Genomic DNA, 18975 nt, shown 5'->3' with positions numbered 1-18975 from the left:
ATATCATAAAGCATTAGGAGGGGGTAATGGATGGGACAGGAGAGATACGAGAGAGGAACAAGAGAGTGGCAAGGGAGAAACAGAGAAAGATACAGGATGTTAATGACAGAGTAGAAATATGGAGGAACTTTTAAACCATATACTACCTAACATAATACGATTTATAATTGAAATAAAGGAATCTGAATCTGATGAGTTATGGATCTTAAAATTTTTTCATGGAACATCAATGGATTAAACAGCAAAGTTAAAAGAAACAAAGTTGAACACCTATGCCAAAGAATAAATGGGATATAATCTGTCTACAAGAGACACATGTTAAAAGAAACCACAGAAGGGTGTTAATTAATAGAAAATTAAGTGAAGAATTTATATCCTCAGATGTAGTTTAAAAAAGAGGGGTTATTATTTACGCAAATCCCAAACTAAATCCAGAATTTGTATTTAAAGATGAAAAGGGGAGGATGATAGCAATCAGGATTAAAACCCAACAAGGAAAGATATTAATGGTAGGAATATATGCACTAAATAATAAGAAAGCTGAATTTTATTTTATTTTTAAATGGAACATAAATTGCTAGATCATAGTGATGAAAAACTAATAATCATGGGTGTCCTGAATGGAGTTATATCAACAGAAATGGACAGAACAACATGTCATAGACCAAATGGAGCAAACAGCACGCGGACCTAGTGGTGGGAGGAAAAAATCCTTAAATAAGAGACACGGGGGAATGATTAATGGACTTCAATGTCTGTACACTAATGCGCAAAACATGGGAAATAAACAAGATGAGCTTGAGCTCTTGGTACAGCAAACTAAATATGACATAATATGCATCACTGAAACCTGGTGGGATAAGTCCCACGATTGGAATGTAATAATGGGGGGATACAATCTATTTCAGAGAAACAGACCAGACAAGAAAGGAGGAGGAGTGGCGTTATATGTCAGGGATGTGTATACCTGTGAAGAGATCCAAGATTTAGAACCTCAAAGCCAAAGTGAGAGCATTTGGGTCAAAATTAAGGGAGAGAAGAATAACAGAGACCTCATGTGGGAGTTTACTATAGATCCCCAAGCCAAACGGAGGACATAGATGATGCCTTCCTGGAACAGATGGCTAAGCATGCAAAAGGAAGGGAGATAGTAGTAATGGGGGACTTCAATTACCCGGATATTTGTTGGACGTCAAACTCAGCCAAGAGCATAAGGTCAAACAGATTCCTGACTGGCCTTGCAGACAACTTCATTGTCCAGAAAGTGGGAGAAGCAACAAGAGGAACAGCCATTTTAGATCTGGTCCTAACCAATGTTGATGACCTGGTTAGTGGGGTAGATGTGGATGGATCATTAGGCGCGAGTGATCATGCTCTTCTGAAGTTTACTATACAGCGGAAAGGAGCAGCCAAGCATACTAGAACTCAATTTCTTGACTTTAAGAAAGCCGACTTCATAAAACTTAGGGAAGTGCTGGGTGAGATCCCATGGACAGCAATACTAAAAGGAAAGGGAGTTCATGATGGCTGGGAGTTTGTTAAGAGGGAGATAGTAAAAGCACAACGTCAGGCAATACCAATGAGACGGAAACATGGAAGGTGCCTAAAGAAGCCAGGGTGGCTATCTAAAGAACTTTTAACTGAATTAAGATTAAAAAAGGATGTGTACAAAAAATGGAAAAGGGGGGAAACCACCAAAGAGGAATTTAAACAAATAGCCAGCACGTGTAGACACAAAGTCAGAAAAGCTAAAGCACAGAATGAACTCAGGCTTGCTAGAGAGGTTAAAAGCAACAAAAAAGGCTTTTATGGGTATGTTCGTAGCAAAAGGAAGAACAAAGAAACAGTGGGGTCACTCGGAGGAGAAGATGGTGAAATGCAAACACAGAAAGGGCTGAACTCCTCAATGCCTTCTTTGCCTCAGTCTTCTCCGATAAAGAAAACAATGCCCGACCTGAAGAATTTGGAGCAAATGATTCAGCAAAGGAAACACAGCCCAGAATAACTAAGGAGATAGTACAAGAATATTTGGCTAGTTTAGATGTATTCAAGTCTCCAGGGCCAGATGAACTGCATCCAAGAGTATTAAAAGAACTGGCAGATGTGATCTCAGAACCACTGGCAGTCATCTTTGAGAATTCCTGGAGAACAGGCGAAGTCCCGACCGACTGGAGGAGGGCAAATGTTGTCCCTATTTTCAAAAAGGGGGAAAGAGAGGACCCAAATAATTACCGCCCAGTCAGTCTGACATCAATACCAGGGAAGATTCTGGAGCAGATCATTAAGCAAACAGTCTGTGAGCACCTAGAAAGGAATGCTGTGATCACCAATAGTCAGCATGGATTTCTGAAAAATAAGTCATGTCAGACTAACCTGATCTCGTTTTTTGACAGAATTACAAGCCTGGTAGATGAAGGGAACGCAGTGGATGTAGCCTACCTTGATTTCAGCAAGGCATTGGACAAGGTGCCCCATGATATTCTTGTAAAGAAGCTGGTAAAATGTGGTCTTGACTATGCTACCACTCAGTGGATTTGTAACTGGCTGACTGACCGAACCCAAAGGGTGCTCATCAATGGTTCCTCTTCATCCTGGAGAAGAGTGACTAGTGGGGTGCCACAGGGTTCTGTCTTGGGCCCGGTCTTATTCAACATCTTTATCAACGACTTGGATGATGGACTCAAGGGCATCCTGATCAAATTTGCAGATGGCACCAAACTGGGAGGGGTGGCTAACACCCCAGAGGACAGGATCACACTTCAAAACGACCTTGACAGATTAGAGAACTGGGCCAAAACAAACAAGATGAATTTTAACAGGGAGAAATGTAAAGTATTGCACTTGGGCAAAAAAAATGAGAGGCACAAATACAAGATGGGGGACACCTGGCTTGAGAGCAGTACATGTGAAAAGGATCTAGGAGTCTTGGTTGACCACAAACTTGACATGAGCCAACAGTGTGACGCGGCAGCTAAAAAAGCCAATGCAATGCTGGGCTGCATCAATAGGAGTATAGCATCTAGATCAAGGGAAGTAATAGTGCCACTGTATTCTGCTCTGGTCAGACCACACCTGGAGTACTGTGTCCAGTTCTGGGCACCACAATTCAAGAAGGACACTGACAAACTGGAACGTGTCCAGAGCAGGGCAACCAAAATGGTCAAAGGCCTGGAAACGATGCCTTATGAGGAACGGCTAAGGGACCTGGGCATGTTTAGCCTGGAGAAGAGGAGGTTAAGGGGTGATATGATAGCCATGTTCAAATATATAAAAGGATGTCACATAGAGGAGGGAGAAAGGTTGTTTTCTGCTGCTCCAGAGAAGCGGACACGGAGCAATGGATCCAAAGTACAAGAAAGAAGATGCCACCTAAACATTAGGAAGAACTTCCTGACAGTAAGAGCTGTTCGACAGTGGAATTTGCTGCCAAGGAGTGTGGTGGAGTCTCCTACTTTGGAGGTCTTTAAGCAGAGGCTTGACAACCATATGTCAGGAGTGCTCTGATGGTGTTTCCTGCTTGGCAGGGGGTTGGACTCGATGGCCCTTGTGTTCTCTTTCAACTCTATGATTCTATGATTCTATGATTCTAAGGAAGGAAGGGAAATTACCAATAAGCTTCATGAATCTAATAGAAAACTTAGACCTAAATGATGCATGGAGATTTAAACATTTAAGTGAGAAGCAATACACATACCACTCCGAAGCCAAAAACTCCTCGGGAAGAATTGATGCAATATGGATTTCAAAAATATTATTAACTAAAATTAAGAAAGCAGAAATAAGATAACACTGGTCAACAACAAATTTGTTGTCTGCGTTTTTTCAGTTGATTTAGGACGAATCTGATGCACTGAATCCAAAAATCACATTGGTTTTGTTCAATCAGGTCAGGTTTTTGAGCTATGGCCACGTTTTTTTACGTTTTTGTTCACATGTACGCTTGTGTGGAACATTTTAGAAGAAGTTGGTGGGGGTAAAATGCCATGTCGAATAATTGTTTCAATTGGAAATGATTATTTTAATGACAAGACGTACTCAGGTCCAATAGTTCTGGGTGATTATGTCGAAAAGGGATCAGTTTGAAGTCATAAAACCTCGAAATCTTCCATAAATTGGTGCGACAAAGCATAAAGTTGGGGGATCAAAACTAAGTTAATGGGCCAGCCGCACCACGAAGTGTATAGGAAACTCCACCCGCGGATGCGCCAACTTATGACTAATTTGTACCTATTTTTGTTTTGCAGGTGAATGAGATGACTTCGGCCAGAAGATCGTGCAGAAATAAGCTGGACGGGTTCTGCTACGTATGTGGAGAATACACCATTGCTCCTAATAGGAAGCCAGTCACAAGTTTCATAAGGCGTGCTTACCATGCTTATTTTGGTATTAAACTTGGTGACCAGGATAAAGCTTGGGCGCCACACATGGTGTTCAAGGCATGCACCGAGACTCTACGTGGGTGGAACAATGGCAAGAGGAGTCTGAACTTTGGAATTCCCATGGTTTGGAGGGAGCCGACAGATAGATTAGATATCAACTGATATATTTCATTCAAGTTCATTTAAAATGAGCATTCGTGAATTAATTATTATACAGTGGTACCTCGGGTTAAAGACACTTCAGGTTACAGACACTTCAGGTTACAGACGCTTCAGGTTACAGACTCCGCTAACCCAGATATAGTACCTTGGGTTAAGAACTTTGCTTCAGGATGAGAACAGAAATTGTGTGGCGGCAGCAGCAGGAAGCCCCATTAGCTAAAGTGGTACCTCAGGTTAAGAACAGTTTCAGGTTAAGAATGGACCTCCAGAACGAATGAAGTTCTTAACCCGAGGTACCACTGTATATGGTTAATGATTATAATGGTGGTGTTGTATCCCCACAATTATATATTCTTTTCTGATGGGCTGATAATGATTGCTTGTCACACCACTCCCCCTTTTCCTTTGATCATCCTAAGTGGACATGATGTTGTCTTGGGTTCTTGTTGAGATGTGTCATCAGTGGGATTAAAGAAGGCACTTGATCCAGTCTGCTGATTCCGGATTTATTTTGACCCCAAACCCTCCTGATTCCAATATGACTCCAAAGAATCAGATCCTGCTTCTTACAATCTGTGTCCCGCTCCTCCTCAAACCTGGAGGAAAGAGTGACTGACAAGGGAAGAGGGAAGGATTTTCACTCGAGTGTAACCTGCAGAAAGCAAACCTTGTGCAATTCCTTGGCTTGGCTTGGCTGGCAATGGATCGACATGTCAAAAAAATAGATGAGAGTGGCCCAATCGCCTTCTAAATCTGGCCCGTGGACAGTCCAGGAATCAGCGTGTTTTTACATGAGTAGAATGTGCATTTTTATTTAAAATGCATCTCTGGGTTTATTTGCGTGGCATGGGAATTTGTTCATATTTTTTTCCAAAATACAGTCTGGCCCCCACAAGGTCTGAGGGACAGTGAGCTGGCCCCCTGCTGAAAAAGTTTGCTCACCCCTGCTATAACTAATTGAAATTAATTTAAAAATAGGATTCATAGTTAATTATATACACGTAAATGCACTTATAATTGTGGGGTGTATCTATTACAGCTTCTTATTTTGTCCACAAGTGGGCTGATAGGACCACATTTCATTATCTTTGATCCTCTTCAGGGGACATGATGTTCTCTTGGATTCTTTTGGAGATGTCTCTTCATGGGGATAAAAGGAAGCCTCTTCTCCAGTTTGCTGAAAGCTAATGTGACTTGAGCTATGCTGTGACCACAGAACCCTCTCAATTCCAAGATGGTCCCGAAGAATCAGATTCTGCTCCTGGCAATCTCTGCCTTTCTCCTCCTCACATCTGGAGGTAAGGTCCATTGACAAGGGACCGGAGAAGGGTTTTCACTCGAGTGTAACGTGCAGAAAGCAACTTTTAGTGGCAGTTGGACTTGGCTGGCAATGGATCTACATGTCAAAAAATAGATAAGAGCAGTTCTTTTTCTTTCTTTCTTTTTAAAGGAAGGGGCAATTTTGATATGTTCTAACATGAAAAGAAAATCCAAATATCTTCTTACTATATTTATGAGGGTTTTTAAAAAGCCAGGCTGCCTCCCCAGCCTCCACAGCTCAGGGTTCTGGATGCCTGGATTTCACATTGCAGTGGTGGATTTCAGGAGATCAGACAAGGAGACACCAGGCTACATAAGGAAGAGCGAAGGTGATCTTAGGGCACATTATCAATCAGAATAAACATGTGGGGTCTTTAAGGAAATGCTGCAGTGTAGAGCACTCCTGCTCAATGCTTCTGACAGCCAGCCACATGCTCCTCCAAAATACTTCCCTTGCCCATCTTCCTCCACTCCCCACCTAGTTAGTATTCTGCAACCACTGGGCATGCGTGTTCCTCATGTGGCTGGAACCCCACCACAATTAATCTCTCCCCATAAAAGGTAAAGGGGCCCCTGACCATTAGGTCCAATCGTGACCGAATCTGGGGTTGCGGCGCTCATCTCGCTTTTATTGACCGAGGAAGCCAGAGTACAGCTTCCGGGTCATATGGCCAGCATGACTAAGCCGCTTCTGGTGAACTAGAGCAGCTCATGGAAATGCCGTTTACCTTCCCGCCGGAGCGGTACCTATTTAGCTACTTGCACTTTGGTGTGCTTTCGAACTGCTAGGTTGGCAGGAACAGGGATCGAGCAAGGGAGCTCACCCCGTCATGGGGATTCAAACCGCCGACCTTCTGATTGGCAAGTCCTAGGCTCTGTGGTTTAACCCACAGCGCCACCCACGTCCCAATCGCTCCCCATACTTCTCTTGTATTTATCCCTCTCTTCACATGATTATGTGATCCCCTCCTGTACTTTGGGTGGTTCCTGATGCCTCGTTGTCAATGGTGCTGTTTTGGATGCTTAAAAACATTTATTCTGAAACATTGGAAATAGGGGGGATGACACAACATACATATCATTGTGAAGCTACAGAACTCAATCATAAATGTGGGGCAGAGGAAGCAGTCATAATAAATTATCGAATCATAGAATTGGGAGGGACCCTGAGGATCATCTAGTCCAATCCCCTGCAATGGAGGACTATGTAGCTGTCTCGTTTTGGTATTGAACCTGTGACCTTGACCTTATCAGCACCACATTCGAACCAACTGAGCTATCTGTAGGCTGATGGTTCTTCAAATTCGTCACCAAATAGCCCAAACAGTAAAAGGTTGTGCTGTGAGAAAATTATTGCACAGAATGCACAATTCAGTGTGAGTTTGAGCAGTAGTTTGGAATGTGCTTAATTGTGAAAAATTGTCTTTTGGAGCATATCCTTTGCTATGTCGGGACTGCACAGTGACTGAAGAAGGATGTATTGGAGTTGAAGGCTCTGACCGGATTTGCATAGCTGACCCTGAACTGGAAAGCTGCAATATAGCCAAAGCCTATGAAGGTAAGAAACCTCACCCTCATTCTTTAGATTCACTGTTCTCTGTGTTCATGCCTGATCTGTGTTGAGGACAAAGAAACTGGACTGTGTTATACTCTGGATAGTTAATATGACTAAAGTGGCTCACTGCATCTTTTCCTCTTCTTTTTCTGGCTCATTTTAGAGGGGAGACTAATCTGGACAAAGGTTGGCTGTGGGCCAAAAGAAGCATGTGATACCAAACAGCAGGTGACCAAACATATCCATGTTGAGTACAAATGTTGCGAAGAGTCAAAGTCATCAATAGGCATTACTTTCTGCAATGACGGGTTATAAATGAGGTAAAACTAGCCAATGGAAGTTTTGCAACATAGCTAAACATGTTAGCCACCTCCCCTTATTTTGGCATCACAACAGAGGACCCACAGGAGCAGTTAGCACTTTTCATATATGTATGTAATTAAAGTTGAAAAATTGTAGGATATAGCATACAGATGAATTGAGTTTCCAACAGTCATTTACATGGATCAACGCGTGTTTCATAAAGTATGCATTTAATGTTCTTATGTTCTTTAAAGTCAATATGATGTTCTTTTGTCACAAAATATTATTCTGTGCCATAAAAGGGAGCCCAACTAGTAAGAGAGCTCCTGGAATTCACATTCCAAAATAAAAATAGCCCAAGAGAAAGCCAATTTTTCATTGACATCTTTATTTTGGACTAAGCTGTGAAGAGTGAAGGCTGGTCTTATTAATGTCAGAAGATCCCTGCTGGATCAGAAAGAAAATGAATATCTAGTTCAGTATTCTGTTTCCCATTGTGGCCAAGCAGATGCCTCTGGGAGCATAACATGGAGGCAGTCGCTGTCTCCCACTGTTGATCATTAGCAACTGATAACATGAGCTAATCTGTCCCAGGCCATGGAAATACTTTATAGATATAGACATCTACCTTGGTCTGACCACCCCTGGAATACTGCCACCAATTCTGGGCACCACAATTGAAGGTTGTTGACAAGCTGAGACATTTGTAGAGGAGGGCAACCAATGTGATAAAGTATCTGGAAACTTGGCCTTTATTAGGCTTCGGGGAATCAGATCCCTCTCATGGTGGCAGCAAAGAAGCTGAGAAAAACAAAGAAAAGTTCTTACCAATTAGTTTATTCAATAATCACAATAGGTTAAGGACACCTTCTGGTAAGACTAAAACACTCAAGGATGATGTGCTGTAAGGCCCTAAATTATTACACTGGTCAACAACAAATTTGTTGTCTGCATTTTTTCAGTTGATTTAGGACGAATCTGATGCGCTGAATCCAAAAATCACATTGGTTTTGCTCAGTCAGGTCAAGTTTTTGAGCTATGGCCACATGTCGTTTTTTTACGTTTTTGTTCACATGTACGCTTGTGTGGAGCATTTTAGAAGAAGTTGGTGGGGGTAAAATGCTATGTCGAATAATTGTTTTGATTGGAAATGATTATTTTAATGACAAGAAGTATTCAGGTCCGATAGTTCTGGGTGATTATGTCAAAAAGGGATCAGTTTGAAGTCATAAAACCTCCGTTTTTTCTCGGAAGAGAAGGACTTGGTGTACTGTGCAGATATTGCGCAGCTTCTGCTCAAGCTTGGAGTGCCACAGTATGAACCCAAAGATTGGAGACTGTTCATTGACAGCAGCAAGTGATCACTGAAATGTGTTCTGCTACACAATGGCAACCAGTTTGCCTCTATACCCCTGGCTCACTCGACTACACTGAAGGAGAACTATGAAGCGGTGAAGTATTTGCTGAAGAAAATTGGTTATGATCAGCATAAGTGGTTTATTAGTGTTGACCTGAAGATGGCCTACTTTTTGTTGGGACAACGTCTGGCTTCACCAAGTACCCATGTTTTCTGTGCATGTGGGATAGTAGGGACCGTGCTCAGCATTACACGAAGAAGGACTGGCCTGTGCGGGAGGAATTGGTGCCTTGCAAAAAAAGGAACGTCATCAATGACCCTCTGGTGGACAGAGACAGAATACTCTTCCCACCGCTGCACATCAAGCTCGGCTTAATCAAGCAGTTCACCAAGGCTCTGGACAAGGATGGTGACTGCTTCACTTACTTGTGCCAGGCTTTTCCAGAAGAAAAGTTAAAAGCTGGCATCTTTGATGGTCCTCAGATCCATCAGCTCATCAGAGATCCAGAGTTTGGAAACTCAATGAACGAAGTGGAACTGGAAGCGTGGAAGGCATTTGTTCTGGTAGTGAAGAACTTTCTTGGCAACAATGAGGCCAGAAACTACGCAGAACTTGTCAACAACATGCTGACTGCTTTCAGAAAACTGGGCTGCAACATGAGCGTCAAGATGCACTACCTATTTTCACATATGGACCAGTTTCCTGAGAACTTGGGTTCAATGAGTGACGAGCAGGGGGAGAGATTCCATCAGGACATGAAAGAGATGGAGACCAGGTATCAGGGTCGCTGGGATGCAGTCATGATGGCTGACTACTGTTGGACTCTGAAGAGAGACCTCCCTGCCACTGAGCATTCCAGGAGTTCCAAGAAACGGAAGTTCAAGCCCTGAAGTTTGAAAAATGGTGAAGCAACATGCAATTTATGTGTACTTACCTTTATCAATGCCCACCATTCAGTTTACAATAATCGATGTTTCTATCAGGTAATCAATATATGTTGTTGGAAAAAACATTTTTTTCTCTTAAAAACATATTTAGGATGATATTTTTTTGACAAAAATCAGCTGATAATGCCACAAAAATGTAATCGATTTTGTCACAAGATCTGATTTTTTTCAAATCAACATAGCACAAAAACCTGACCTGATGGAGAGAAACAGATGCCATTTCCTGATTCAGCAGTGGAAAAATACCCTAAATCAGTTGTAGCAGTCTAGACAACATTCAAAAAGTAAAAAAAAATGTTGCCCAGTGAATAGTTATCTACTCAAAGATAATTACATAAAAACCTGGAAAGGAATAAAAAGAGATTTAGAAATCTGGAATAAGTTAAGATGATCACTTGTTGGCAGAATATCGGTGGTTAAAATGAACGTGTTGCCTAAAATGATGTATCCATTCCAAATGATACCGATAATTGGATGAATGGGAAGTCTTAGATTATGGCAAAAAGAGATATCCAAATTCATATGGCAGTATAAAAAAGCAAGAATTAAACACAAACATCTAATAGATAAAAAACATAGAGGTGGACTGGCTCTACCTGACCTAAATTTATATTACTATGCTGTCTGTCTAAATTGGCTAAAAGAGTGGATTGTATTAAAAGATGGTAATTTGTTAGATCTAGAAGGGTTTAATAACCGTTATGGTTGGCATGCGTATTTAGCTTATGAAAAAGGGAAAGTATACAGGGGATTTATGAATCACGTCATAAGGAAATCATTATATAAACCATGGACAAAATATAAGGATCTCCTAGAACCGAAAACACCATGGTGGGCATCACCTGTAGGAGTAATTACAATAATATATATATATATATGGAATTAGAATGGGCCACATATAAAGATCTGATTAGGGGGAAAGACAATAAATTGGTAATTAAAGATTATGAGGAAATAAAACAACACCTTATGGGTTGGATCCAATACCATTAATTGCATGAAGTGTTCAGGACAGATAAGAAAAAAAGGTTTCTCAAACGAATCCTCATTATTAGAAAAAGTGTTATTACAAAACAAAACCAAAGTAATATCAGGTCAAGGAGATAATGATCAAGTGGGCTTTAGATATTGGGAAAACCATTAACTTAACAGCATGGGAAGAACTATGTAGAAAGTACTGGAAATTTACAGCCTGTTAAGTATTGAGGGAAAACCTAATCAAGATGTTTTATAGATGGTACTTAACACCTACCAAAATAGCTAAAATGTATGAGACAAAAACATATCTGACCTGGAGGTGTGGTAAAACAGAGGGGACACTTATACATGTTTGGTGGACCTGTGAAAAAATCAAAAACTTCTGGAACACAGTGTATGATGAGCTTAAAAAAATGTTTAAGTATAACTTTATGAAAAAATACAGAAGCTTTTCTACTAGGGATAACGGACACAGGTATAGCAAGAGAAGATCAGAAAATAGTCCTCTATGCCACAGGAGCGGCAAGGATCCTAACTGCTAAAAAGTGGAAAAAAGAAACTGTGCCAACAAAAAAGGAATGGCAAGACAAACTGTTAGAGTATATTGAACTGGCTAGATTAACAGAGGCAATTAGAGATCACACTAGACAAGAGTTTCAAAAAGCTTGAGGGAAATGCAGAGAATACTTCACAAAACAGTGCCCTAAAATACATACCTGGATTTGTTTCGATTAATGTCTGCAAGATATTTTGTGGATATTTAAGTTATAATTAGAAAAATCTTAATAATTATTCATAAAAGAAACAGTTTATAAGAAGTAAATAAAGAGGCCAGATACAGGATAAAGGAAGTCTTTTATTTGGTTGTTTGTATTGTTGTATGTTATGCTCACTGTATGTTATGTTCATGTTTAATGAGGGTGGATTTGTGTATTTGGGGGTGGGGGTTGTGTTATGTTGTAAATAAAATTCCAATGAAAAATAAAAAAAAACAACGAAAGAGGAATGTCTTTAGCAGGTGCTAAAAAGACAACACAGAAGGCACATGTTGAATGCCTTTGGAAACCTCTGAAGACATTGTCACCAGATTAGGCACACTGGTTCATGAGATGGAGGAGCTGGTTTTTATTTACATTTAGAAAGTTCTGGATGCCATTTTGAATAAAGTCTCCACTGCTTTGGACACCTCTGAAGATACAGTCACCCAATTTGCCATGATGCCCCCCCAAGGGGGAATAGTAGGCATTTATTTCTGCAACACAAAAGTCAAAGAAGTGCATATGTGGTGGAAATGTCTAGATGTTAAATCAATATGGTTTGAGGTATATATAGCTACATACAATCCCTGAAAAACCTCAACATTCCCTAAACCTATGAACGTCCCTCTCCTACCAATTTGTTGTTTAGAAATAGGTAACGAGATTGTTTGAACGTTTTCAAGAAGACGAGAGAGGAGAGAGAGAGAGAGAGAATATATAAGTTGGAAGAAACATAAATGCACATCATGTATACAAAAGGAAAAAATCCATAAATATAGAGTTTATAATGAATGCCTGTGTAGGGGACACACACACACACACACACACACACACACACGAGCATTAACATCTAATAGTAAGGAAAATACAAGTAACATACCAAATAATTAGCAACCTTGCTCCCTGCCCCCATTCTGAAAATAAGAAAACACAAGGCATCCAAACACCTGGAGGGCATGATGCTGGCAACCACTGCTACTGTATGGATTTCTTATTTCCCTCAAGCAAGCTTTTAAATCAAATTTTGTACCACTGATCATTTAACTGAAGTGTGTCCACAATGTTATTGTTGCAGAGATGGTCATGGGTGGAATGGACTCAGATATAGCTCATACAAAACAGGCCCCCCGTCACTTCAGTGTTACACTTTGGTTTCATTTTCTTTCCAGTCAATGCCCACTGGACTCTCTATTTTGCAGTTAATGGGGACAGAAAGCTTCTGTACACATGCCAGTAAGGGGATAAAGCAAGCAAGTTGTCCCGTCTTGGCATGAGGGAGTGGAAATCATTGTTCCTCCTTTGAAGAACCTAGAGTTTTACTGTGGCACACAGAACCCTCCTGATTCCAATATGTCCCCCAGGGTTCCGCTCCTGCTGCTTGTTATCTGTGCTTTTCTCTGCCTTCCACATTAAGGTAAGTGCCTTCTCCCAGGGCTGAAAGAAGGCTGTTCACTCAAGGTATCATAGACAAAAGCAGTTTAAAAAGAGAAAGGGGACAATAGTAACTCCGAGAGACAATGTGAGGGTCAATTCACACCATCATTTCAATACAAAGGAAAGCATGAGGAAACATCAGGGGAGGTTCTGAAAGCGTGGTCTTACTTAGGGGGCAAGGGGGCAGCAGGGGTGCTGGAGGTGTAAATGACTTTCAGACTTTGAAAAGCTGACATCAAGTTCATCCATTATGTTGAATTAATTAATTTAAATAGTTTTTATTGGATTTTGAGGGGGGAAAGTGCTATTAATTATTCGTGTCGTAAACTGTATGGTGCTATTATCTTCTTTGGTGGGTGGTCTGTTCTGAATAATGCATTTTAAAGTGATGGGGACATTGCGGATGAGTTTATGGATGGTGGGGATGGCCCCAAAGAAGTTTGTGAAACAGTGCCATAGTGCATGCGCTGATGGATTTATGTGCATCAAGTGAAAAGTCTGCCTGTAGTAATGCATGCAGTGGTAATGCTTGCACCATCAGTAGCACATAAGGGAAGCATGCTGCAGGTGGTGGCAGCACTGCAGCTGCTGGGGAGGAGATGGTTTGGGGGAAGGAGGCAGGGAGGTCAAGGAGCTGGTGGTGATGCCTGAGGGTGGTCGTGCACTTCCAGGCTGCAACAGTAACTGAGCACTCACTGCAACCTTGACCCACCATGTCCCAGTCCCAGTGAGTGCCACATGCATGATCCAAAGACCTTTCACTTGTGTTGTAAAAGTTGCATTACTTATAGAATGAGAGAGGGACACCATTCCACTGTCAAACAGCTCTTACCATCAGACGTTTCCCCCTTGATGTTTAGTCAGAGTCTCCTTTCTTATAACTTGAAGACATTGGTTTGAATCCTATCCTCCAGAGCAGGAGAAAACAGTTTGTTTCCCCATTTCCATGTGACATCTCTTAAGACATTGGAAGATGGCTCAGTCTCATCTCAGTCTCCTCTTTTCCAGGCTAACAAGCTCCTTCAAACACTCCTCGAAAGGCTTGGGTTCCCATTCAGTGATAATCTAATCTTTAAGGGCACCAAATAGTTGATATTTTGCATCCATTCAGCCAGCATTATCCCTAATTTAAGGATTCTGCAGTATGGAGAACTGCAGTGACTTCAAAGAATAGATTATTGCACACCTAGATATGTATAGGTGCAGCCAAAATCTACCTCTGCAGTGCCTTTCTGCTCCACAGTTGCAGGCCTTGTGCATTTGTGAAACACTGGAGAAAACTTGTATTGACCCCATCGTACATACAATCACATTAACGTGGCCTTTTGTTTTATCAATATCCTCATATGCATCTATAGCACAGGGAAGCAGGCAGACAAGGTGGCAAATGAAGTATAGGTTGTGGATCGAGGGCCCGACCCCGCTATGTGAAATAAATACACAAGGACACGTGATATAAGGTTAATGGGCAAGAAAAGGCCACAACTTTATTGATTACAGCAGTGAAAAGGTATTGGCTTAGGCATTGGATGACTATAGGTGGTGGGTTTATTCAACAGTAGGTGGAGCCTGTTGATGCTCATCCAACTATAGGCTCACCCCCTGATGTCACCGAGGGTCGTGCCATGGCCTCCCACCAAGCAGGCATCGGACGGAATACACGACCGCCAGATTCCTTTAACGGAATAACCCACGGTAGATAGCATAGGCAATGGCCACACCTAGCCCTTGACACAGCACAACACATGAATCCAATGCCTAACCTACCCACCAATACCACAAAAGTTGTGACGATTGCTACGAGGTAGGCGAAAAAACCAAAAGGCCTAATGCCAAATGGAAAAATTCCTACCAAGCCCCCCAGCCAACCAGGGCGACCAACCTAAGGTCCATAGCAAGGCCAAAAACCTATACCCTGAGCTAAATGGGAGTGGAGGGTGGGTGACTCGCTGAGGGACAACGACGAATGAGGAGGAGGCGGAGCTAGCACCACAGCATTAAGCTGCTATACACGCCCCCCGGAGGCACCTGGTTGGCCACCTCCGGTGGGCGTGGGTGCCAGCCAGGTAGGAGGGGAGGGGGCTAATGCCCCCTACCAGGGGCGGAGCTCGGTCTCCCGCCCACAACCACTCCCCTCTCTTCCAGGGAGGAAATTAAATAAAAACGCACTGCCACCAAGGCAGAGGCAGGGTAAGGAAAGTGAGGATACGAGGAAGAAAGAAAGACGGAGCCACACTCACACTCAGACCTCGCTGGGGGCACGTGCTGGGCAAGGGAACAAGCTGCAGCTTAAGAAAGGTTAATTCGCACTCAGGCCGCACAAACAAATCAAGCACCAGGAGTGGGGGGGAAATAGAAGGTTAAATGTAGGTTTTTCACACGGAAAAGAGGACACAGCAAGGCAAACCTGGATGCCTGGGTTTTTAAAGTTAAAAGGCAAGCCAGGAACCAGGCAGCCTCCACACACACAGACCCCTCCCCCGACTCCAAACCTCGTGGCTCTTCCCTGTGATAACTGAGATGACTCCTAGCTGATGACTCGCTGAGGGACGACGACGAATGAGGAGGAGGCGGAGCTAGCACCACAGCATTAAGCTGCTACACACGCCCCCTGGAGGCACCTGGTTGGCCACCTCCGGTGGGCGTGGGCGCCAGCCAGGTAGGAGGGGAGGGGGCTAATGCCCCCTACCAGGGGCGGAGCTCGGTCTCCCGCCCACAACCACTCCCCTCTCTTCCAGGGAGGAGAGTCTTTGTGCAAGTTGTGGCGATGCTTGATAGATGACTCAGTTTCACTTCAGAAATCACATCTCCAAAATATGAAAATAATATGAATGTTTTTGATGCTTTGTTGAAATTGTTTTATTGTTTATATTAATTACATTTGGATCTCATCATTCATCTGATGATTATAAAGCACTTAAAAGCCACTATGGCATGGACGCAGGATAAATAGATGATAGATTGCTAGATTGCTAGATAATAGAGATAGAGATAGATGATAGATAGATAGATGTAGATGATAGATAGATTAGATAGATAGATAGATAGATAGATGATAGATAGATACATAGATACATAGATACATAGATACATAGATACATAGATACATAGATGATAGATAGATAGACAGATAGATGATAGATAGATAGATAGATAGATAGATAGATAGATAGATAGATAGATGCTCTGCTGTAGCTGTATTTGTGTGTAGCAGTTGCCTTTAATTTTTTTCAAAAGACACCTTGAAAACTCTGTATCAAATAAACGGAAGAAGAGAATATAGAAAAAGGTGACCATAAGCAGAAGATGCTATACATGCTTCAATTTGCAGTCATTCTTCAGGTTGTTTTTAGTTCCTGTCTACAGATCCTCATTGCAGAAGTCTCTGTCATCACAGCAGATATGTCGAGCCTCAGCTCCATCAGTATCGGTGCGGGTGTTGCAAACTACAGATTTCTTTGGCTTGCAGCCTAGAATTTTCTGCTGAACTTTCCCATCTATTATGGTGACAGGCAGAATGAGAGAGAAAAGGAGAAGACATTTATATTTATGCTATCTGGACACAGAGGCTACTGCACCTCACATCTACAGTTTACAACAAATGAAGTCCTCTCCTGGGTCTTCATTCTCCCCACTTGTGAGTGTGGTGAAACTATCAGCCATGCTAATTACAGTATCCAGGCTGTGCCACAGTTGTGAATCAGTTGGCACACTGGCAGGGCTTTTTTCAGCAGTAACACATCTGGGCCCATAGTACTTCTGACTCATGAGAAGACTGTCCTTGGAGCACAAAGGGGACATCCTCTGTGGGCTCTGAAAAGGGTTTTTTCATGAGCTGGAGGTGCAGCGGGGCTTTGATGAGGCTTTTCAGCTTCCTGGCTAACAGCTGATGCGCAAGAGGAAGCCTCCCTGAGCGTCACTCTGCAAGCCGCTCTGTACCTGTGGCTCGCATGTGCCAGCCAGAGAGGCAAGGCTGCATGCAGGAGGGACAGTTGCGGCTTGCAGAGCTGACATGCAGGGAGGCTTCTTCCCTGCACGTCTGCTCTGCCCATCCCCTCACAGCCCTGCCTCTCCAGCTCGTACATGTAAGCAGGAGGGACAAGGCTGCGTCCCCAGACTATTTTTGTGGGGAAAGCTGCACTGCACACCAGTATGATGAACAAGCATGCAGAGCAAATGGTTTGCATACGGAAGGTCTCCAGTTAAAATAGATCAGGTAGAGGGTGATCTGATGGACACTCAGGAGTTGCTCTTAGCTAGTGCCCAATAATGGATCATTGCTCAGTTTTGTGCCTATCCTTGAGTTTAGGCATGGTCAACTTGTTGTAGACTTCAGCTCCCACCAGCCCCAGCCAGCTTGGTCAATTGCAAAGGCCAATAGGAACTGTAGTACAACAAATCTGGAGCTTCACCTTTTCTCCATCTTTGCTTTAGGTCATGGGGGCTCTTCCGGAATGCAGGACGTTAGACATACGGTTTCCACCAGAGGGAAAAAAACTTCAAAAAGAGAAAGGACTGTAATAATATGGAATTTCTGCAGCAAGAAATATCGATGAAATTTTCATGGCCAGCATCATGTTCCTGATTGCCATGTAAGTATAGCAACATAGGTTTCCTTATAAAGGTATTTCTGTGATATATTATACCACCCTTCATGATTATATGCAATGGGGAAATGTAGAACTCTTACCTTTGGTCACTGTGTAGGCATGGCACACTTGTGTTTTAGGTTTTGCTGAGCATGTAGCTGCTGGAGGGCGACATGGACTCCCTTCAGATGGGGCCATGCAAAGTCGACATGTCAATGCATCTGCATCAATAGGGAGAACCTCAAGGTTATCAGAATACCAGTCTTCAAAGTCAGGTGATAATAAATGGGTAATCAATGTATAAGAACACAAGAAGAGCCTGTTAGTTCAGGCCAATGGCCCAGCTGGTCCAGCACCCTGTTCTCACAGAGGCCCAACAGATCCCTTTGGGAAGTTCACAAGTAGGACGTGAGCTCAATAGCACTTCAGCCACTGGTGAATCCCCTGGTATTTGGAGACATATTGCCTCTGACAGTGGAGGTAAAAAATGCTATAGAGCCTCTTTCAGACTCTAAGATACCAGCATTGAACCTCAAGTGTAATCTATGTAGAAGAACCTCAGAAGATCAGGAGAGTGGCCCATTGAGTTCAGCATCCTCTTCCCACAGTGCCTGACCAGATGCCCACAAGTAGGACCTGAGCTCCACAGCACTTTCTTCACTTGTGATTGCCAGCAACTGGTAATCAAAGGTTTATTGCTTCCATCTGAAAAACGGTCTCCCAGCACTGGGGAAGGGAACTTACCTCCAGAAGGAAGGAAGAGGCTAACACAGATACCAAGGAGCAGCATTTGAACCATGAGGGACATCTTGCACAGCAGAGCTCTTGGTTACAGAGGAGGCAATGGTGATCTCCACTCACTTATACTGGGGCGGACAAGCAGCTTCCTTTTATCCATTTGATGATGTGCTTGTCCAGATACGCTTAAGTGCACTCCATCCCTATCAGATACAGAGGGTCACATGGGCAATGGCTTGCAAAATAACAATTGCACATTGTAATGATCACATTCTAGTGAGCATGAAGCCATCAACATATGTACAGATCAGGGATTAAGATTGTAGTCACCAGTTGCAAAACCAGGAAGTTAGGAAGCATTCAAGCAAATATCTTCAGTAGTCTATGCCAGGCTTGTCCAACTCCTAAAAGACTGTGATCTACTCCCAGTATAAAAAAACTGGCAGTGATCTAC

General features: G+C 42.7%; 2 long non-coding RNA genes across 2 annotated transcripts; one reads left to right on the top strand and one right to left on the bottom strand.

Annotated features, from left to right (window-relative positions):
• Window positions 1–7289: 7289 nt before the first annotated feature.
• Window positions 7290–8085, top strand: LOC310703039. Its single transcript, XR_014523914.1, has 2 exons — window positions 7290–7419; window positions 7580–8085. It is a non-coding gene; the product is annotated as an uncharacterized lncRNA (long non-coding RNA).
• An 8297-nt stretch (window positions 8086–16382) lies between these two features.
• LOC310702896 lies at window positions 16383–18665 on the bottom strand. Its single transcript, XR_014523762.1, has 3 exons — window positions 18528–18665; window positions 17885–18004; window positions 16383–16691 (listed from the first exon to the last, which is right to left on the bottom strand). It is a non-coding gene; the product is annotated as an uncharacterized lncRNA (long non-coding RNA).
• Window positions 18666–18975: the final 310 nt, after the last annotated feature.

This window comes from Podarcis liolepis, assembly GCF_965112155.1.
Source record: "Podarcis liolepis genome assembly, chromosome: 3".
Classification (NCBI taxonomy): domain Eukaryota; kingdom Metazoa; phylum Chordata; class Lepidosauria; order Squamata; family Lacertidae; genus Podarcis; species Podarcis liolepis.
This window is presented reverse-complemented; position numbering and strand designations above follow the sequence as displayed.